The 19462-nt window shown below is 32.5% G+C and overlaps 1 long non-coding RNA gene across 5 annotated transcripts; it reads right to left on the reverse strand.

Annotated features, from left to right (window-relative positions):
- Nucleotides 1-6299: 6299 nt before the first annotated feature.
- Nucleotides 6300-12921, reverse strand: LOC110709532. 5 transcript variants are annotated; one of them, XR_002508978.1, is made up of 7 exons: nucleotides 12701-12919; nucleotides 12492-12551; nucleotides 10811-11490; nucleotides 9495-10258; nucleotides 9174-9386; nucleotides 8725-8817; nucleotides 6300-6706 (listed from the first exon to the last, which is right to left on the reverse strand). It is a non-coding gene; the product is annotated as an uncharacterized LOC110709532 (long non-coding RNA). The 5 variants fall into 5 exon arrangements; XR_002508977.1 differs by having other exon boundaries at nucleotides 10806-11490; nucleotides 12701-12918; XR_002508976.1 differs by having other exon boundaries at nucleotides 9495-11490; nucleotides 12701-12920.
- Nucleotides 12922-19462: the final 6541 nt, after the last annotated feature.

The following is a 19462-nucleotide window of genomic DNA, read 5'->3' on the forward strand; positions in this document are numbered from 1 at the left end:
CATGTTCTTCTGTGTTCTGTTAGACTCTATGGAAAACACATCTTGTCTGTTCTGTGTGCTTTTTGCTTCCTTAGCATTAAGCTATACTAATGCGAAGTTACTATTTAACTTAATGCTCTGTAGATGTTTTGTATCATCTTTTATTTATTTATTTATTTTGTCCTTTTTCTTAAGCGATCCAGTATTGTCCAAGGAACCAACCTATTTGCAGGCTATAGCTTGACCTATATCATAACCTTGGTGTATATCTTTTTTGTAGAATGCTTATTACCCTGCTCTCTACAATTATTTCAACTTGAGTCACTGTGATTCCACAGAGCATCATCCCTTGCATGCTATATTAACTATATTGCTGCCCCCATAACTGTGTGTAAGACTTGTGCACTACCTCTATGTTTGATCCACTGGATCACATCAGCAAATAACTCTGAGGTGCCTGAATGTTCAACCATCTGTTAAACTGCTTTAGCATAGCAGCACTATAGTCACAGATATAAAGGAGATGCTTATCATCAATCCCAGATATAACCAGTGCTAATTCATTCCTAGACTACAATGCTTTATATACTGCCACCCAATTGACAAATCAATTCACAGATAGAGAATGCCTACTTGCCTAGTCGACTTCTGTTTGCACCAATATATATTAGATTTCCTTTCAATTTCAACTTCTAACTGTAAATTTCACTTATGCAGCGCATCTTTGTCTGTATGAGAGAAGTATAGTCAAGTGTGTTATATTTTTCCCATTATTAACTTTTTATTTTTACTTGCTATATAACTTGCTGGATATACTGGTACAGGTTACAAACATGTATGCTGTAAGCTGTCGATATGGCACTCCAGAAGACTTCAAGCACTTGGTGGATGAAGATCATGGTTGTTACCCATTTAATATAATCGTATAAGCACATAAGCACTTCTTCTTTATCAACCTCTTATCTTCAATCATGAATTTGGATCATGACAACTCTTGACTATTACTTATAATCTTGAATTTACTAAAAAATGCATTTGAATTGTATCGACATAGTGACTGTAATATATCATACTCCCTCCGTCCCCGAAACTTCGACCCTTTTGGCCTAATTCTAGTCCCAAAATGATCACCCCATTTGTTTTTCCCAACAACTATTAATATCATGAACTTACTAATATATCCTCAAATACTTTTGTCTTGTAGCTCATTCTCTCTATTTTACCCTCGTATTTTTTCTGATCTTTGTGCCAATTTAATTCCTAATTTTCTGTACACTTTTTTTTCCTCTCTCCTACCTTTATTTTTTCAGATCTTTCTACACTTCACTCACCTAACTTTCTCTCTCTACCTCCATTGTTGAGTCCCCTTATACTCTCTCTGCGATAATTTTTCTCTCTCCCCTCCATTGTTGAATCCCATTTTTTCTCACCCAATTTATGTCATGAATTTAACCCCCCTTCACATTGCGATTTTCGCGACAGAGGATGATATCGAGCAGGGGATGATAAACGCTTTCTTGGATGCATTTGAGTCAGGGTCGTTCTGGCCTTGTTCTTTGTACTATTCCGGCAAAGGGCGTGACATTATGAGTCCCAAATTGTGGGAAGTTCTTGGTTTAGTGGTCAGATCTATGGGTTCTGGGTCCTCCCCTATCGTTTCCCGTGAGGGTGAAGATGAGGGGTTTGTTTCTGAGGTTAAAACACAACGGACGGTGGTGTTAGGGTTAAAGTGTCACGACGAAACCACTCCAAAACCCACCCCCGTTGACGAATTAGGGTTTCAGGGAACACAATTGGGCGAAAAAGAGGAATTAGGGTTTGGTTTTGGGTCTGGGTCATCAATTGCTTTCTTGAACAAGCCCAGTTCTGTGGGCAAACCCCCTACGGGTTCTTATCTGTCTCCATTTCGAAGGCGTCAAGGTCTTCCTAACAAAATTACTTGCGATGATGATGATGAGAACGTGGAGTCCCCCCTCTGAGTCGTTGAACGGCCTTAGTTTTGGCGTTGGTAACTGTTTCTAAGAAACCCTAACTGTTTTGTTTGTATGTAAATTTTTTTTTTTTTTTTTAGAATCCTGTTTAGGTGGTGGAAGAATTAATCATGTTGTATGCCAGTAACCTAGGTAACTGGCAGGGTGGATAATTGTTGGTGAAATGTGTGTGGTTGTTGTTGAAACAGCATGTGTGTTATGCTGTTTAGGCTATAGTGTGGAATCATGTTTGTTGTTGTTGATCCAGCATGTTGTGTTTGTTGTTTGATGTGGTTTGCTTAGTTGATGTGGATTGCTTAGTAGAATGCAAAATTAAAGTCCAGATAAATCAAATTGATGTAGTGTGGTTAGTTGTTGTTTGATTTGGTTTACTTAGTTGATGTGGTTTGCTTAGTAATCCTAACAAAATTATAGTCTCAATTACTGTAAATTGATGTGGTTTACTTAGTTGTTGTTTGATGTGGTTTGCTTAGTTGATGTGGTTTGCTTATGGTTCTTGCCGGTGATACATGTGGAGTCCCTTCATTGCTTATGGTTCTTGCTGGTGATACATGTGGAGTCCCTTCATTGTTGATACATGTGGAGTCCCTCATGTCCTTCATTTCCCTCGTGTCCCTCTATTTTCATGAACAGTTTCATTTATTCATAAAAGGGCAAAATCCATATGATGAAGGGACTCAATTAATAAAACTTTTCCTAACACGTGTTGCTCCAGTCTATGATGTCACAGACTGTGAGGTATCGTGTTTGTTGATGGTTTATGAGAATAAAAAACCCTCTGATGGATTGATGGATTCAAAGTTCAGATAATGTCTTTAATAATTGGACTTCATTCAAATCAAATTCAGTTACATACGAGTCCCTTTACAAAAGATGTAACACTAACTACCCTACCCAAAAGGTTGCTACTAAGTAAACTAGGTACACCTAACCAACAATAGATTAAACAATATAAGTCCCTTACACATTAAAAAAAAAAAAAAAAAAGGCTGGTTATGTGTGGCAGTTAATGTTGTCCAAGTAGTTTCTTCATTGTCCCTCAATCTGCATCCACCTCGAACTGATATGCAGCTTCTTCTTGTGTGTTTGTGTTGATGACATCATTGATGTTGGCTATTCATAGCATTGGAATTAGATGTTGATGCCTCATGGTCATTTGCCATAAAAAATGGTTGTTGTGATGCATCGGTTTGTGTGCTTTCAATATTTTCTTGTTCCTGCTCATCATCTGAGAAGTCTCTGTCCATATGAACCCTTTCCCATGCATCTATGACAGCCCAAAGAGGTGCTTCAATTGGATCCTGTAGTCTCCCTTCTCTGTCTAGCTTGGCTTTGTTTACATGTGGAGGTTCATACAAGAACATAGTCGTCCATTTTATGTGTTAATGTATTTGCACGTGTTGGCGGAATCTTGTTCAAAGATCCATCCAACTTCATTTCGATCTCAAACACCCCCTGACTATTGTTGAATTCTCTTAAAACGAGTCGAAAAGCAGAGTTGGTCGCTAGTGCCAACTCTGCGCTGAATTCCTTTGATGAAACTCTCTCCCAAACGAAACCACGTGTAATGATTTGTTGACAAGAAATAGCTTTAGCAATTTGTGGGACTAAAATGTCCAATTTGAATTCCTTTCTCAGCCTCAATGCTGCCTGAAAGTAGTCCTCCTGGCTCGTGAGTAGGGTCTGTCTCACTGCATAGTAATTGTAGCGTGACGCAATAAACTTGTGTTGGGCCCGTTCACCTTTCTTATCCAAACACCTCCAGTTTATGTTTACTTCTTTCAGCAGTTCTTCTGGCATCGCTTTCTCCTGCATTGAAAGAAAAATGTTAATTCCCTTGTTTTAAAAGAAGAATGTTTATTGTATTTAGTATTATATAAATACCTGATAATTTGCTGCTTGGGGCCTTTCAATTAATGGCCTTCCTATTAAATTGTGTATAGTGAATCCTGATTCAGTCTCCTGGTTGAACTCTAGCTTGTTTATATACTTGAAAGTCTTAATCGATGTCTGAACGAAGTTGAATTTTTCTGTTGTTGTGCTGGTGCTAAACTGGTTTCGAAGAAATAGCCTGAAAGAAACAAAAATAAATTTCCTGATATCAGTAATTCAGTATACTTCTGCTGAAGCCCAACTTAATGCTGGGTAAGTAGAACTTAATCTTTTGTCTATTCACAATCTATGATGTCTAGATTACTAATAATAATGCTTATCCTAACAGTGTAACTTTCTGAAACATTGTACAACAGGGAGATATTGGGATTTGGTATTTGCTGCTGGAATCAACTCTAAAAATCAGGAAGTTATCAAGAAGTTGGAAGAGGTTAAAAATATCATAGATGGTGCACAAGTCTTCTTTAGAGGAATGATGATGATGCCAATGAAATGAAGAGAATGATGATGATACTTCAATTGTAATTTTAAGATTATTGGTTGTAAAAAAAATAAATAAATAAATAAATGATTTATCTATAGATCATCAAGGTTGTTTCGTGGTTTTCAAGCAAAATGTATCAAATCAGTCAATATAATCAAAATCAATCAAGCAAAATGTAATTTGTTTTGTGGTTTTCAAGCAAAATCTAGGTTTTGCAGACATTATAATACGAGTTACCTTTATATTATAAAGGTATCAAATCATAATAATCTAAATCAATCAATCAAATCAGTTAATTTAATAAGCAAAACTAATTAAACAAAATTTGGATCTAATACCACATTGCTCCTTGCTTGATTGCTCGTCTTTGCGCTCCAATCGCCATTATCTCTCTCTTCTCTCTTTTTTTTCTTTTTTTTTTAAAGCTTTTCTTTTTTGTTTCTTTTTTATGTACTTCTAAATTAGAAAGTAAATGGTAATGGTAAAGTTGATTTTATAATTGCCTTAATATTAAGGATGATGATATATGTAGTCCTAAAGAGTTACATATAAACATTTATTACTTTTTCTATAATGGAAATAATTTGGAAATTTTATTATAGATTCACGTGCAGTTTGATGCAATAAATACTTGATCCATTTTTTTATTTTTATATTTAGCTTCTTAAATATAACCATATATAAGATGAAATAAATTAAAATAATAAGATGAAAATAATAAAATAAAATAAGTTACTATGTTCACGAATAATAAGCTAAACCTTATAGAAATATATCTCATGCGGATATGTAAGTTAAACTTCTATGTTTTATAATGTTATAGCATAAATATTTTCTTAGACTGTTTAAAACTTTTCATACTGCATAAATTTCATTAATTGTATAGTCGGCTATGTACTACATAAAAGTTGTTATAATACTGAGAATATTTTTCATATACTCCCTCTGTTCCACAATCAATTGTGCATTTGAGTTTTTTTTTTTTTTTTTTTTTTCTTTTTTTTTTCCACTATTTACATGTAAAAGAAATCTTTCATATATCTATTAACATATTAAGATAAATATATATAGTCATGTCGGGTCTTGTTTGATTCGTCTTAATAAATTGATCATTATTATTCAACTTTTATAATTCTTACAAATATAGCAATGTAGATATCAATGATATAAAATGTGCATTGGGAAGTGTATTAACAGTAAATGCGCAAATAATTATGGAACATAGGGAGTAAATAACACAGTGATGACTTTTATTACTAACTAGTTGTTGGTGCGCGCACAATGCGCGCGCCCCCCAACGCTATGATATGTAATTTTGTTCATGTTAATAAATATGTTATCTTGAAGATTATTAAAATGCATGCAAGTTTGATTAATGTTGATTGGATATGTTTTAATGATTGTAATGTGTTTAGGTTTGTATGCATGTGAATGGTAAAAGCAGCGTCCTGCTTAAAAACATATGTATATAACGTGTTTCGTAATTTTACTCATTAGAAATAAGTTTGATTCTTTATTCATAATTAATGCCCAAGTCACTACTAAATTGATATTATAGTGTAATACTTGACTTATACTGTAAATGTATATTAATATTTATGTTTTATTTGTTGTTATTTGACTGTTGGACGACACCTTTCTTCATTTTCATACTCTTAATCTTCCAACTTATAATAATCATTAACTTATATGGTTTTATTTGGATAATAGGTCATCCTTTGATAAAAAAGCCATAAACATTTTCAAAGTAAATTTGCCAAATGTTTTCACAATGGGTTATACTTACACTTTTAAATTTAAATTAAAATATAATTAGACTTTGCAAAATTAAAATCAGATTACACTTTAAAATACCAAGGACAATGATTTATAATACTTTTAAAATTAAACTAATTGCAAACACCTTATTACTTATGCTAAAAAATTAAACTCATTCCAAAGCATTGCCCTGCTTACGAAAGTTTGATATTTGTATATAACAGGGAAATTTGGTGAATTGATTACATTCAAAAAAACATAACTCTTAGAAATTAGGCAAATTTATTGACTATTGAGTTATTTCCATGTACATTTTCCTATAGAACATTGGTCTAAGTAGTAGTTAACAACTAAACATATTACGACACAAATGTTTATAATTACAAAATCAAACAATAAAGGGCTACATCACCCTTGTTTACTAAGATGATTACTTTATATACCAATTATTGTCGACACCTAAAGCATTCTCTCAACTTCAATGGAGTTAAAAAAGCTTGGAAGTCCACGTTCTTGAACAAAACATACCCGAATATCAGCTTCTCAACAATGACCTCTAGTCTTCTTCTCTCCATTTTGACATCTTCTCGACGGTGACTTCCTATTTATATAAAATCAAACAGACTCATTGGATCATATAAGGAAACAAACTCTATTAGATCTTATAATGAACAGGTCCATTAGACCAATTAGATCATATAAAACCAACCACATATTAAATTTACTATAATCCCACATACTTTCCAAACTAATCATACATAATTAAATCAAGTATAAAATACAATCAATCACATTATCAATTCCTAATTAAAACCAACATAATCAAGCTAGGCAAGTAAAAGGTAATACAAAAAAAACCCAAAACAAGATCTACACAAGATTAAATCATCATACGATACAAAATGACCAGAAAACCAAAATCAAAATGAATAAACAAAGAAGAATTCATACCATCTCTATCCTTGTCGAATAGTCTAAATCTGAAAGTGATTCATCATCCATCGTTACCAAGCATGACTCCTTCCTAAGAGCTAAAAACTACTGAAAAGATTATAGTACTATCCCCATTTGGGTTTCATTGTAGAATTGTTGGCTCAAACGACCCTTTTATCATGCAATTAATTTTGAATTGAAACAAAAATTAAATATAGCATGCCAAGAAAGTTAGATAGGACAATCATCACTACATCATCTCATTATGAATCGTGTACAAGCTGTCTGAACAGATAATCAGATATGCATGCTCACCCACCCCTTAAAGCTATTCTCCTAATCGAAAAAATGTTCAGCCTTGCTAAAAAATGATGTGATCCCTGCATAACAGGATATCAAATCCCAACAATTGATCAGAAGCTCTAGAAAGTTATCATACAAACATACAAAAAGTGCTCCCTACATTTGCTCAGTCTCTCTATAATTAGGCATTCAATTCCACCCTCTGAGAGCCCTAACCCTCCAACTGATAGAGAAAAGTCTTTAGCTTTTTCTTCATATTCTCACTCAATGACACAAATTTCCTCACAGCATAACGACTCAATTAAGCTTTGTTAACCTCTACTTGTTTAAACTTAATTTATATTAGCTAAATTTAACTTATTTTTGTTTAGCTTAACTGATTTTTAGGATAACAGAACCATAGTTATCCTTTCGTTTTCGAGTAATTCACAACTCACATACCTAAACTATGCATTCATCTCTTGTCCCTTTAATAAAGGTCACTCCACAAACTCTAGGGCTCCCTTTTAACATAACTACTAAGCTAAATGAATTTAATAAGCTAGACCTTACGCATTCACTTAAAACTCTTTATCACATTAGCATACACTATGCTATACCAAAACTCTTTAACTTGGCAGTGTAAAATGATTATTAAAATTAAAGATGCTAGCATAGTAGTTTGTTAGACCAACCAATCAATAATTGAGTGATTACTAAACGCTATCCACGTTACAACAAACTACCTATGATATTTAGCACATCAAAATCTTAATTAATAACCAATCCACATCACTCTCTTTCCTTGGCCACTATACAACGTCAATATTGAAACTCTTCCAGCTCTATTGCATCAAGCCGTTTTCCAAGATATGTGTTTTACAATAATACTAAAAGCAAAAATTTTAAAACTTATAGAATGAGATTTTTCACCAAACAACCCAAAACTGCAATTTTGTGTACAACTTCTCAGCCTACAGAAAATTGATTCAACCAATTCAGGATACTAATCATGAAATCAATACCGCATTGTTCAATAATCAACATAAATAGGAAATTAAGAGAAAAAACACAAAATAAGCCAAGTCCTTCATTTATATTAATTGATTACAGTTCATATCATAGAGGAAAATCTTCAAAATTCAATAACATGTCATCAGTTATATAACTGTGTCTAGGGCATACAAAAGGTATCAAACATAAAGGAAAAAAAATAACAACCTAGAATAATGTACATGTAAAATTAAAACCTCGCAAATATCCCAAAACCATTCAAAAAAGAAAACATCAGAATATCAGATTGATTATTAAGATACCAACTATGAGTCACCGACATCCCATGACTCATTTGTGTCATTTTTTTTAACCAATGTAGAGCCCAAGAAGAAAGTATGAGTTACATACTTGCTTAAAAAGCCCATGAACCGATTCCAACCAAATCCTTGAGCTGCACATATATTTTTTTTTTGCAAGCTTTGTATAATTGGATTTGTATAGCTGTAAAAATAAAATCCTTCGTCAAGTTAACACTTTCAGAAGCTTCTTGTACCTGTAATTAAACATCTACATAGTTAAAAACCCAAGATTTTTTTGTATAAAAAACAAAGTTGATTAAAAAGTTTACCATTTGAAGTAATAAAAACCGTAACTTTCACAGTAATTTAAGAACACCCAGATAATCACAAAACTGGTTTTAAAAAAGGTTTCAAAAGATAATCACAAAACTCCCAAAAATTAGCCAAATTGATTAAAATGATTATGGAGTAATAAAACATCACCAAGCTGAGCAACAGAATTAAACTAAACATATCAATTAAATAATAACATGTTCACAAGAAAAAGAAAATAATCACATTGAATTAGATTCGAATGAACTCAGCTGGGCATGAATATTGACGACTCGGTCAAGAATATCTTCTTTAATTCAATCATGACCACCAACCCCTGTAATTCTCCAACGTGTGCAGCTAGAAATGAAAAATTACGCACCATGGCCGGGATTCTCTAAGATCCAAACCTCTCTCTTTCTTTCTCTTCCTTCCTCCTGATTTTCTTCACTTTATGCCCTAGAAAATTCAACAATGTTCTATAAAATTAAACCCCAAATATTCAACATAATCATAAAAATTAAACGAAAACCCAAGAAAAAATTAATTTCCATTAGCCAATCGCACCTAGCTAGTAGATAAAACAACAGGGTCCAACATAATGTCTCTAAAACAAGATCCATCAAACCTTGCTCCGTCTTCCTCCTTCTTGCTTCCGCCTATTTTAGAGAAAAAACAGAGAAACTGGAGGATAAGAAAAAAATAACGGCAAAAAAAAAAAGGAAAAAAGAGGAGAAATAAACAAAAAAAAACAAAAACAGTCAACATTCATATAAAAGGTTAAATCTAATAGAAGAGATGAAAATTGAACCAATTAGAACAAGAAAGACAAAGGAGACAGATATGGTATCCACAGCACATCAATAATTCTATTAAACTGCATATTATGAAATAGTACTTAGAATTATTGACTTAAATGACCCTAGAACCTCGAGATTATGAAATCGATTGGTACAATATTCCACCTTAGAAGAAGCCTAAAGTTACTATTCTGATAAATAACGTGGTGATAAATGTTACTGTCAAATTGAATATGGTGTGTAAAATTTCCAGAAAAGACAAGTGGTGTAATAATTTAAAATAAGTATTTTATAATAATAAATATAATTTCAGCAATTTATAATCATCAAAATTCCCAAAAAAAAAAGTACTGTAATAAATACACAAAACACTTAACAGAACAATATTGTCAAGCATCCTATAGACCTCAGAAACTCAGCTGATTTTTGCATTTGTTCCAGCTGTAATAAGCTAGATAAAATATGTTTTCTTGCCAACTCAAAGCCTTTGCCTTGGGGTTCCTTCAAGCACATAAGAAGGTGGTAGTAATGCTGCAACACACAATGAAAAATGAAGTCTCATTACACTGTAGGTTTGATTAATTAATGCAGCCATCAAATTGAACAAAATTTTGAGGCAAAATATTATTATATGCCAATAAATTCTTAAGCAAAAGCTGTACCTTCCCTGAAAATTGCAATTTAGTCACTATGTTAGCGAATTTGTATCGGGTATTACAATCAAAACAAATTTTACACATGCATTAGCACACAGCAACAGAAATAGAGGCATGGGTTCCGAAGAATATTGCAGAGCTTGATGTCTTCCGTAAATAAATAGACTTATAGACATGAAAGATCAAAGGCATCAATAAGAACGATTGTCCTCTCAATATATGCAGAGAAGGCAAATAACGAAAAACATCCAGGGCCATTGTATTATACTGTATACAAGCTTAAGTGGCAGAGCCAAAAAAAAAAAAAAAAAAACCAAAATAGCACAACACTCAAATCTCTCGTCACATTTCTCCTGATGGTCTGATGTAAGATTGGCAATCAGGGGAATCTATAAACGTAGCAAGAGTATATAAGGTAAGACCTTACGAAACCATAAACGGCACAACAGAGCTCAGCAAAAACCCTCCTCTAGATCTGGATTGGTCTGCAACGGTTCTTGAACTGCATTCCAAGAACCTAAGCATTTCAGCAGTAAACCAAACTACTTATAACAACATTAAACACTTGACATAGGTTGCAGTAAGAGCAGCAAGCATCATGCATAGCTTTTGCCTGAAGACGTTTACAAAGAATAAGCAAGTGAACCTTTCAGCCATTCCATATTACCAAATTTAAACTATTTCTTTAGATGAAATAAAGAAATCTAATTTACAATAGAACCTTTCACAATTAATAACAGTCACACAGACAAATTGCTTAAACATAAACCAAGTCTATTAAGAATCCAAACAAATCTTAGAAAAAAATTCAATTAACTAAACAATTGCACAGCTAAATCTGAAAAGACTTGCAGCTTAGAACAAAGGCGGTTAAGCCACAATATGCCTAAACTAAAACCAAAATTTGCACGCATTTGATAGAAAAATAAGCATTAAAATACAAAACCCAAAGCAAATTTAAGGACTAAGAGATAACCAAGAGAAAATCCTTGCTTCCCAGGAGTCCGGTAATATCAACATTGACTGTAGTTTGGACGTGAAGAGGGCAACAGCAAAAAATCAATTCAATCCACCATAACAAATTTAAAACAAAAATCTATTTACAACCTGCAAAATTACAAGAAATAGAGGATTATGCATTTATATCAATGGTAAAGTATGGAAAAAGATGACAGTTTAGCACTTGACTGTAATTGTGAGGGGGTGAGGCCCGTGAGGATGAGAGTGAGGTTAAATGCAGTTTTTTTTTCACTTTTCAAACAGGAGGTGACAAGAGTAGCTACATGCAAGTTGTGACTCTTAATAGCATATGACTAAATATTCAGACAATAACAAGGAGTTATAGATAACTAACACTTGTTTTGGACCAATAATATGATGCATTAAAGTTAAAAAGCTAATACTTGGACATAGACAAATCTGTACACAGACATCCCTCCCAAATACATACAAACCAACCTAAAAACGATGTATTAAAACACTTTGACACATGTACCTGAGCAGAAACACCCTACCCAAAAAGGGAGGAAGGGAGGATTGGGGGGGGGGGAGGGAGAGGAAAAGCATACCATAATTCAGAAAGCCCCTACTTTGGCAAGGTATGAGCGAGAAGAAGACAAAGGATGAATGAGAACAATTGCCCAATGCAATCAGCACCAGAAAAAACCCCACGAACCCAACAATTTAATAGTCAATTCAGGATAAGAAAATCACTCACTTGCTCTTCAATTTGCCCCAAAAGGTGGATAATCATCTCAAGATCTCCCATTTCTCAAAACCAGCCTACCCAAATTAGCTCATATCTACATAAAGCATATAACATATGACACAAACATCATAAAATTCACAAAATGAGAACACCAAATCATGCAAATCAAAGATAAAAACACTCTAAACATGTTCCAAAAAACAACCAACAGAACTATAATCAAGGGAGACTAATACTAAGTTCGAATTTCACAAAAAAATCGCCTAACTTCAACTGATCTTGTTTCTCAATCAATCAAAGTAAAATTCCATCAATTCCACAAACCACAAACAAACATCAACAACAATAAAAAAAATTCTAGAAATGAAATAAAAAAAATATATAAAACAACCAATAACACCTGAGTTTATCCAACTCAAACTCGAGTCCACCAAACCTTGCTCCATCTTCCTCCTTCCGCCTATTTTAAAGACAAAATAGAGAAACAGGAGGACGAGAAAAAAAAAAAACAGTTAACATTCATATATAAAAGGTAAAATCTAATTGAAGAGAATAGATGAAAACTGGATCAATTTGAACAAGAAAGAGAAAAGAGAGAGAGAATTATACCTGGAGATCAGAAAACCATTGTCCACAATCGTAACCTTAGCAACCGCCCGAAATCGGAAACGCTGAGAAGAATCGAAGCCCATAACCATCGTCGAAGGTATGATCGGTGGTTTTGAGCTCACCGCCATCATTGGTTTCACTCTCCTTGTTTCCCCTAAAAAGCAACTCAACCTTTTTTCTCTGAGATGAGATGATAAGAGAAGAGAGACATCGAAGGAAGTTGGTGGGAGAGCAGCAGGCATCAACCAATTAGGAATAAGGGGCAGAATTGGCAATTCATTAATGTTGGGGGCAGTGGAGTAAAAGCACAAGAAATTACTGTTCCTAAGCACAGTGAAGAGTGAATAGTTGGGGGTTTCAACTTTTATAAGGGTTATAGATATATGATAGCCGAACTTAGATAATGGCTTGAGAATAATGTTAATGGACCTCACTTGAAAGACCATTTGGGCTTGAAATGTAGACGCATCACAAACCCGTTCATACGCGACGCGAATTAATTCCACTTGAAAGGAAAAGAGAGGAGAGTTTCGAACCCGTCACCTTTATGTCACGCTGGCTTCGTTTAGATTACCCAGACATAATTATAATCATTCTAATTCTAGTTCAAATAATAATACCAATACCCGCCCACTCCATTATATATATGCATATGGGCTCTCCTTACCTAGCCCAATAGAATGTATGGGCCTCCCACCGGTCCCATACCCTACTCTCTCTTCTCAACCACGTAATCTCAGCCCTGGAATTCTTGGGCCAATATCTAGGCCATCTTTTGTCCCGTAGCAGCAGTAGGTTTATTCTCCCTATGACTTTTACAGATTTAAGTCAGGCATTCTCTACATTAATCTTGCCGCAGTACGACCTCGCATGGTATATGGATTTGGGAGCTACTTCTCATATGACTAATCATGCTGGTAATCTCTCTCCTATTTAATTTAAGCAATAATAAATCTATTTTAATTGGTAATGGTGGTAGCATTCCAATTTAATGGTTCTGATCATGCTTCTTTGCCTAATAATGTCTCTCTTACCCTTCATAATGTCTCTCCTGGCTCCTCATATTACTAAAAATCTTAATTCTGTTCGCAAATTCAGACTTGATAATAATGTCTCAATAGAATTTTATCCTCTTGGTTTTTCTGCAAAGGATCTTCAAACGAGGAAAATCATAATGAGATGCAATAGTTCAGGCGAACTTTACCTTGTCACCTCATCCAGTTCACCTTCATCCTTTTCCTCCATGTCTCTTGTTGCTCTCTCTTCTTACACTTGGCATGACAGATTAGGTCACCTTGGTGCCCATGTTACTAGTTGTTTTAGATCTAAACATTTAATTCATGTAGTAAGGAGTTTGATTCCACTATTTTCACTTCATGTCCTTTAGGCAAACATGTTAAATTTTCATTTCCATCTTCTTACTTTGTGTGCGTTTAATATTGTTCTCGCTGATTTGTGGACTTCTCCTATTCCTAGCATTAATGGGCATACATATTATCTTGTTCTTGTGGATGATAATACTAATTATGTGTGGACTTTTCCTCTTATAAATCTTAAGCTTGTAAATCACTTCTCAATTTTCTGCCATACATTCATACTCAATTTTAAGCCCGTGCAAAGTACGAGTTCATGTTTAAATTACTCTATATTTGGGAACTTATATGTTACACCTTGAGTATTATTCTCTCTAAACTAATATCAGTATAAGCCCTAGAGTACGTATTGAGTATCAATTAATAATTAACAAACACAATGAGCTGAAATTTATTAGTATAATTTACAATGTACATGAAAATGGGAACAAAAGATATATATTCAAGTCATCAAATTCTAGGATTATCGTGTTAGGAAATTCGAGTTCTCAGTAGTTATTCGTTGGCTATACAAGTATCAATATAAAGACTTTGTCATAAGAATAGATTATAGGCTCCTATTAAAGCCTTATAACTCTGAAAACGGAAATTTGAAGAAATCAAGGATTAGAAACAAAAATAGAATAAAATAGAAATTAAATGACCATTCATATAATTCATCCATACCATAATCTTTTGTGCATTTGAGGTTTTTTTTTTTTTTTTTTTTTTTTTTTTTTTTTTTTTTCACTATTTACATGTCGAGAAAATTTCTTATATATCTAACAATATATACAAATAAATATAGTGATGTGGGGTCTTGTTTGATTCGTATTGATATAACCAATTATTAATACGAAGTATTCAACTTTTATAACTTTTACAAATATGAAATTATAGACATTAGTGATATAAAATGTATATTGGGAAGCATATGAGCAATAAATACACAAATAATTATGGAACGAAGAAAGTAATATTAAAAGGCACGATCACAAGACACAGTAGATAGTAAGTCCAAATAATTAGTAGAATTACAAGATCCAAAGGAGATCAAACACATGGTAGCAACATAAAGTGATGCTTTTCTAAAAAAAGTTGCAAGATGAAGAGATTGAGAGTAATGATGTGAGAAAGAAATAACGAATAAACAAAGATAAAGGAAGGTTCATTGAAAATTTAATTTGCCATGTGAAGATGACTTGCCACGTGTCTATATGAGTGAGAGTGAATTTGAGTGAGTTTTCTATGATCTTCATTTTAATATTAAGTATAAATATAGATATAAATATCGATAGATATAGATTTTTTTTTTAATTTTTTTGATGGAATATATCAAATATTTCTTTATCTAAGTTTATTATATATAGCTTATAATGTGAATTCTTATATTGTGCACGCATTTGTGTGCGCCACAAACCTAATATATGCATCTATAAATAAATAAATAAATAAATAAATAAATATACTAAAAGCAATGTTCACCCCTTAAAAATATTTCCCTCTTAAAATCCATTCATTTTCCCTCCCAATCTCCAGTTCTTTTTTTTTTCGTCTTTTTGATTTTTTAAAATTTTTTTTTTTTAGTTTTTCAACAATTCTACGAACTTCTAAGTTCTAATTAAGTTATTAGAAACTTGGATGACTTTTTATTTTTTTTAGAAAATTAAACCAAATTAAATACTACGTACATTCTTCTTTTATGGAATATCTTATGTACAAAGTTGGATATTGAGAATTGATTGATTGTCATAATTTTTCAGTATTACCTTTATAAAATCCTTATTTTTCAAGATTCCCAAATGAAAAAAAATGATTTTGAAAAATATTAATTGATTTATCATTTTTTTTTGTTTATGTCAATGGTTATTAATAATTGTGAAATACCATAGTATTAATATTTTACTAAATACTCCTTATGAAATTTCTCATTTAAAAATAAAAAATTCTTCATTTAATAATTGTGAAATATCAATATTATTAATATTTATAGAATATGTAATTTCTCAGTGGAAAATAAAGAATTCTTCATTTATTGATATTTGATAGATTGAACATCCAAGCATTTGCTCGAGGTTTTATCTAGTATAGTATGTATACTTCCTTCGTTTCTAAATAAGTGTTACACTTTGATATCTACGCTTGCCACACATTACTTTGACCATTAATAACTTTCATTAGGTATGAGTAAAAATTATACTTCCTCCGTTCTTTTTTTATTGCATCATAGGGGTTTGGGGGCAAAATTTGGTAGTGGAAAAAAGTAAGAGAGAGAAACGTAAAATTACAAAATTGTTCATATAATGTAAAGATAAAATAAAAAGTAAGTGTGAAAAAGCAAGGGTATGTTGGGTATTTGCAGTGTAAACATAGATATTTTTTGTCCTAAAATAGAAATGATGCAATATTTGTGAAACTTCCTTAAAAGGCAAGTGATGCGACATTAAAAGAACGGAGGAAGTATAACAAGTTAATATTATGAAAGTATACAATGAGATGAATCCAACGACGTATCATATAGTAACAATTAATTTTATTTGCCACTAGATAATACATGGTCAAAAGTAGTGGGTGAACAGAGAAAAAGTCAAAGTGTACCACTTATTTAGAAATGGAGGAAGTATATATATTCATAACAATAGAATTTACATGTATTGACCAATTTAATAATACGATAATATGTTGATAATATAATATTGTATGTCTATATTACAATTTAAGTGATTTTATATTATCAAATAAATTAAGTATCATAATCCGAACATTGATTGGGTAAGAAACTAGTTCTAATAATAATGACTAGGTTTATGGCGCACGCAATGCGCGCACAATACCAGGAATTCAAATTAAAAGTTATTACTCCGTTCGTTTCATAATGTTTTGTGCAAAGTGGTTTTTTTGACACTATTTACACGTAAAGAGAATCTTTGATATAATTATCAATATATAAGAATAAATAGTCATGTATGTGGGGTCTTGTTTGATTCATTTTAATGAGTACATAATTAATATTCAATCGCTATAATTTTTACACACATGCAATTCTAGATAATAATGGTATAAAATGTGCATTAGTTTGCGTAATGAACAGTAAATGCACAGAATATTAGAGCAACTCCAATGGTTAGGAAAAGAGACTAACTTGCAAATATAAAAAATCTTAAGCTATTAGCTATACCATTGTTGCACATCTTGTTGATTAGCTTTGTCAAGCAAATTAGCTTTGTAGAGCTAATTAACTTGGTAAATATTTATTAGATAAAAATTATTATTAAATTAAAAATAAATTAATTTACAACTAGCTTAACCATTGGAGCAACAAAAAGTTAGAATTGTTATAGCTTAAGAAGATGATGTGGCATGACAAGCTATTTAAAGAATTAGCCAGCTGTTGTAGTTGCTCTTATGAAACGGAGGGAATTTAAATTTTTAAATAAAAAGATAAAAAATATTTAAATGCAGGGTCAGTTGAAATTTGGTAGTGAAGTTAATTTTATTGTTACATAAAATGGACCAAATGGAATTTATTTTCCTTGTTTAGAGCTGGTATTTTCCTTTAAAAAATGAAAAAAGGTAGTTATATAGAATTATTATTATTATTATTATTATTATTATTATTATTATTATTATTATTATTATTATTATTATTATTATTATTATTATTATTATTATTATTATTATTATTTAGTGGGAAGGGGTATTTTGATCCACTTACATTTGATAACCAAGCATACCCCTTCTCTTTGTATTCCACAAGTACTCCATAAACTACTTTCGTTTTTCATTGTAATATGTTTATCATAAATCAAACAAGATGCAACCTAGCTCTAAAGCCATAATTAACTTTAAATGACTTGTTACTAATTCTATAATGAATTGCACAAGCAGTCTAACAATCTACCTAGCTTCATTCACTTTCAGTAAAAAGAACCACAATAGATTGTGGTCTTGTGGACATACATTTGTGAATATTTTCTTGTCAATTATACATGGAGAACACAAAGAGCAAGTATACTACTTATATTTACTCAAAAACTAACATTGAGAATCCTTTGCACACATGAATGAAATTTAAATTGGCCTTATGCATTAGCATAATAACATCCTTTACGCCTGCTCACAAACTCACCATTAAACATCAATGTCTGTAGACAAGGAAACCTTGTGCTATCGTCTGTTTAAGTGTGTAATTACTCGCCTTCTTAATTAAAAATGTCATGCATTTAATTAGCTTCATTCCTCCATGCCTGCATTTAAGGATCATGTTGTCATATTTAATATCTTTTGTTGTCCCTTCCAACAGGACTTCATATCTGATTTGCTGTTCATGTTTAAACACCCAATTTTACCGTGGACACCACCACGAGCATCATTGCCAGATTGTTGAGCCCTTCATGTCTTGAGGAACTTATTTTATAGTAATGTGCATAAGAGTATTTTATAGTAATGTACAGCATGCCCTTCGGATCATGATACAGAATTGGTAGCGGAATACTGTATTCACAATTAAGTACCCCTACATGATTTTCAATGGAATTGACTTAGCACATTAGCTGGTATGTTCGTTGGGTGTTCAAAGACAAAGCAAAAACATTTGAAAACGGAGTTACTATTAAGATTAAGCCAACACCATTGAGCATACATAACAACGTATTCTACTGAATAATTTATCGGTGTATTCATGTGCAGTATGATAAGGATCAATTACAATAATCTTCTTAAAAATCAATTCAATTAGTTGGCAAGTTATTGAAAAGGAGACATTGTGAAGCATAGCTGACTGTTTTCCTTTATAAATAATGAGAAGCTGCCTGTCAACTAAGACGAGATTCCTTCTGTCTTCTTTACCTTTGGAATATATAGAGGAAGAAAGAGAGCAAATCATAAAACCATAACTTTGTATGTTGTACATTTTGAACTTTAGATAAACTGGCATCTTACCCTGTTTTTCCATTTTTTCATCACAAACTCACCACATTGCAGATCATTTGGATGAGTTGATAAGTATCAGTGTGTCAGTGTCAATGAGTTGCTGAAGCTTACCCATATAATCGGAAAACCTTATCCCAAACTCAACTCAATAGAATTAGGTTGAAGAAGTGTTGGGTGGATCTATAAGGCTAGCTCTTCAATATTTGTGCCACAGTTTGAGATGTCACTCTTTGTTCTGTCAAACGAACATCTCAAAGACGTACAGTCAATGCTCTGAAGAAAGGTGTAATAATGAGCTCAACATTACTGATGAAATTCTTCAGTACCAAAAGCCCGAAAAACAACCTAGAAGTTGAACGATAAGTGCTTGAAAGAAATAGAGGAAATATAAAGGAAAATGATAAGATTGACGAGGTCAATTACACTGAGATCAAGTGGAAGGGAGTGCAAGCAATAATGACAGTTGAGTTGACGTCTT

The sequence above is a fragment of the Chenopodium quinoa genome, unplaced genomic scaffold, assembly GCF_001683475.1.
Source record: "Chenopodium quinoa cultivar QQ74 unplaced genomic scaffold, ASM168347v1, whole genome shotgun sequence".
NCBI classification, from domain to species: domain Eukaryota; kingdom Viridiplantae; phylum Streptophyta; class Magnoliopsida; order Caryophyllales; family Amaranthaceae; genus Chenopodium; species Chenopodium quinoa.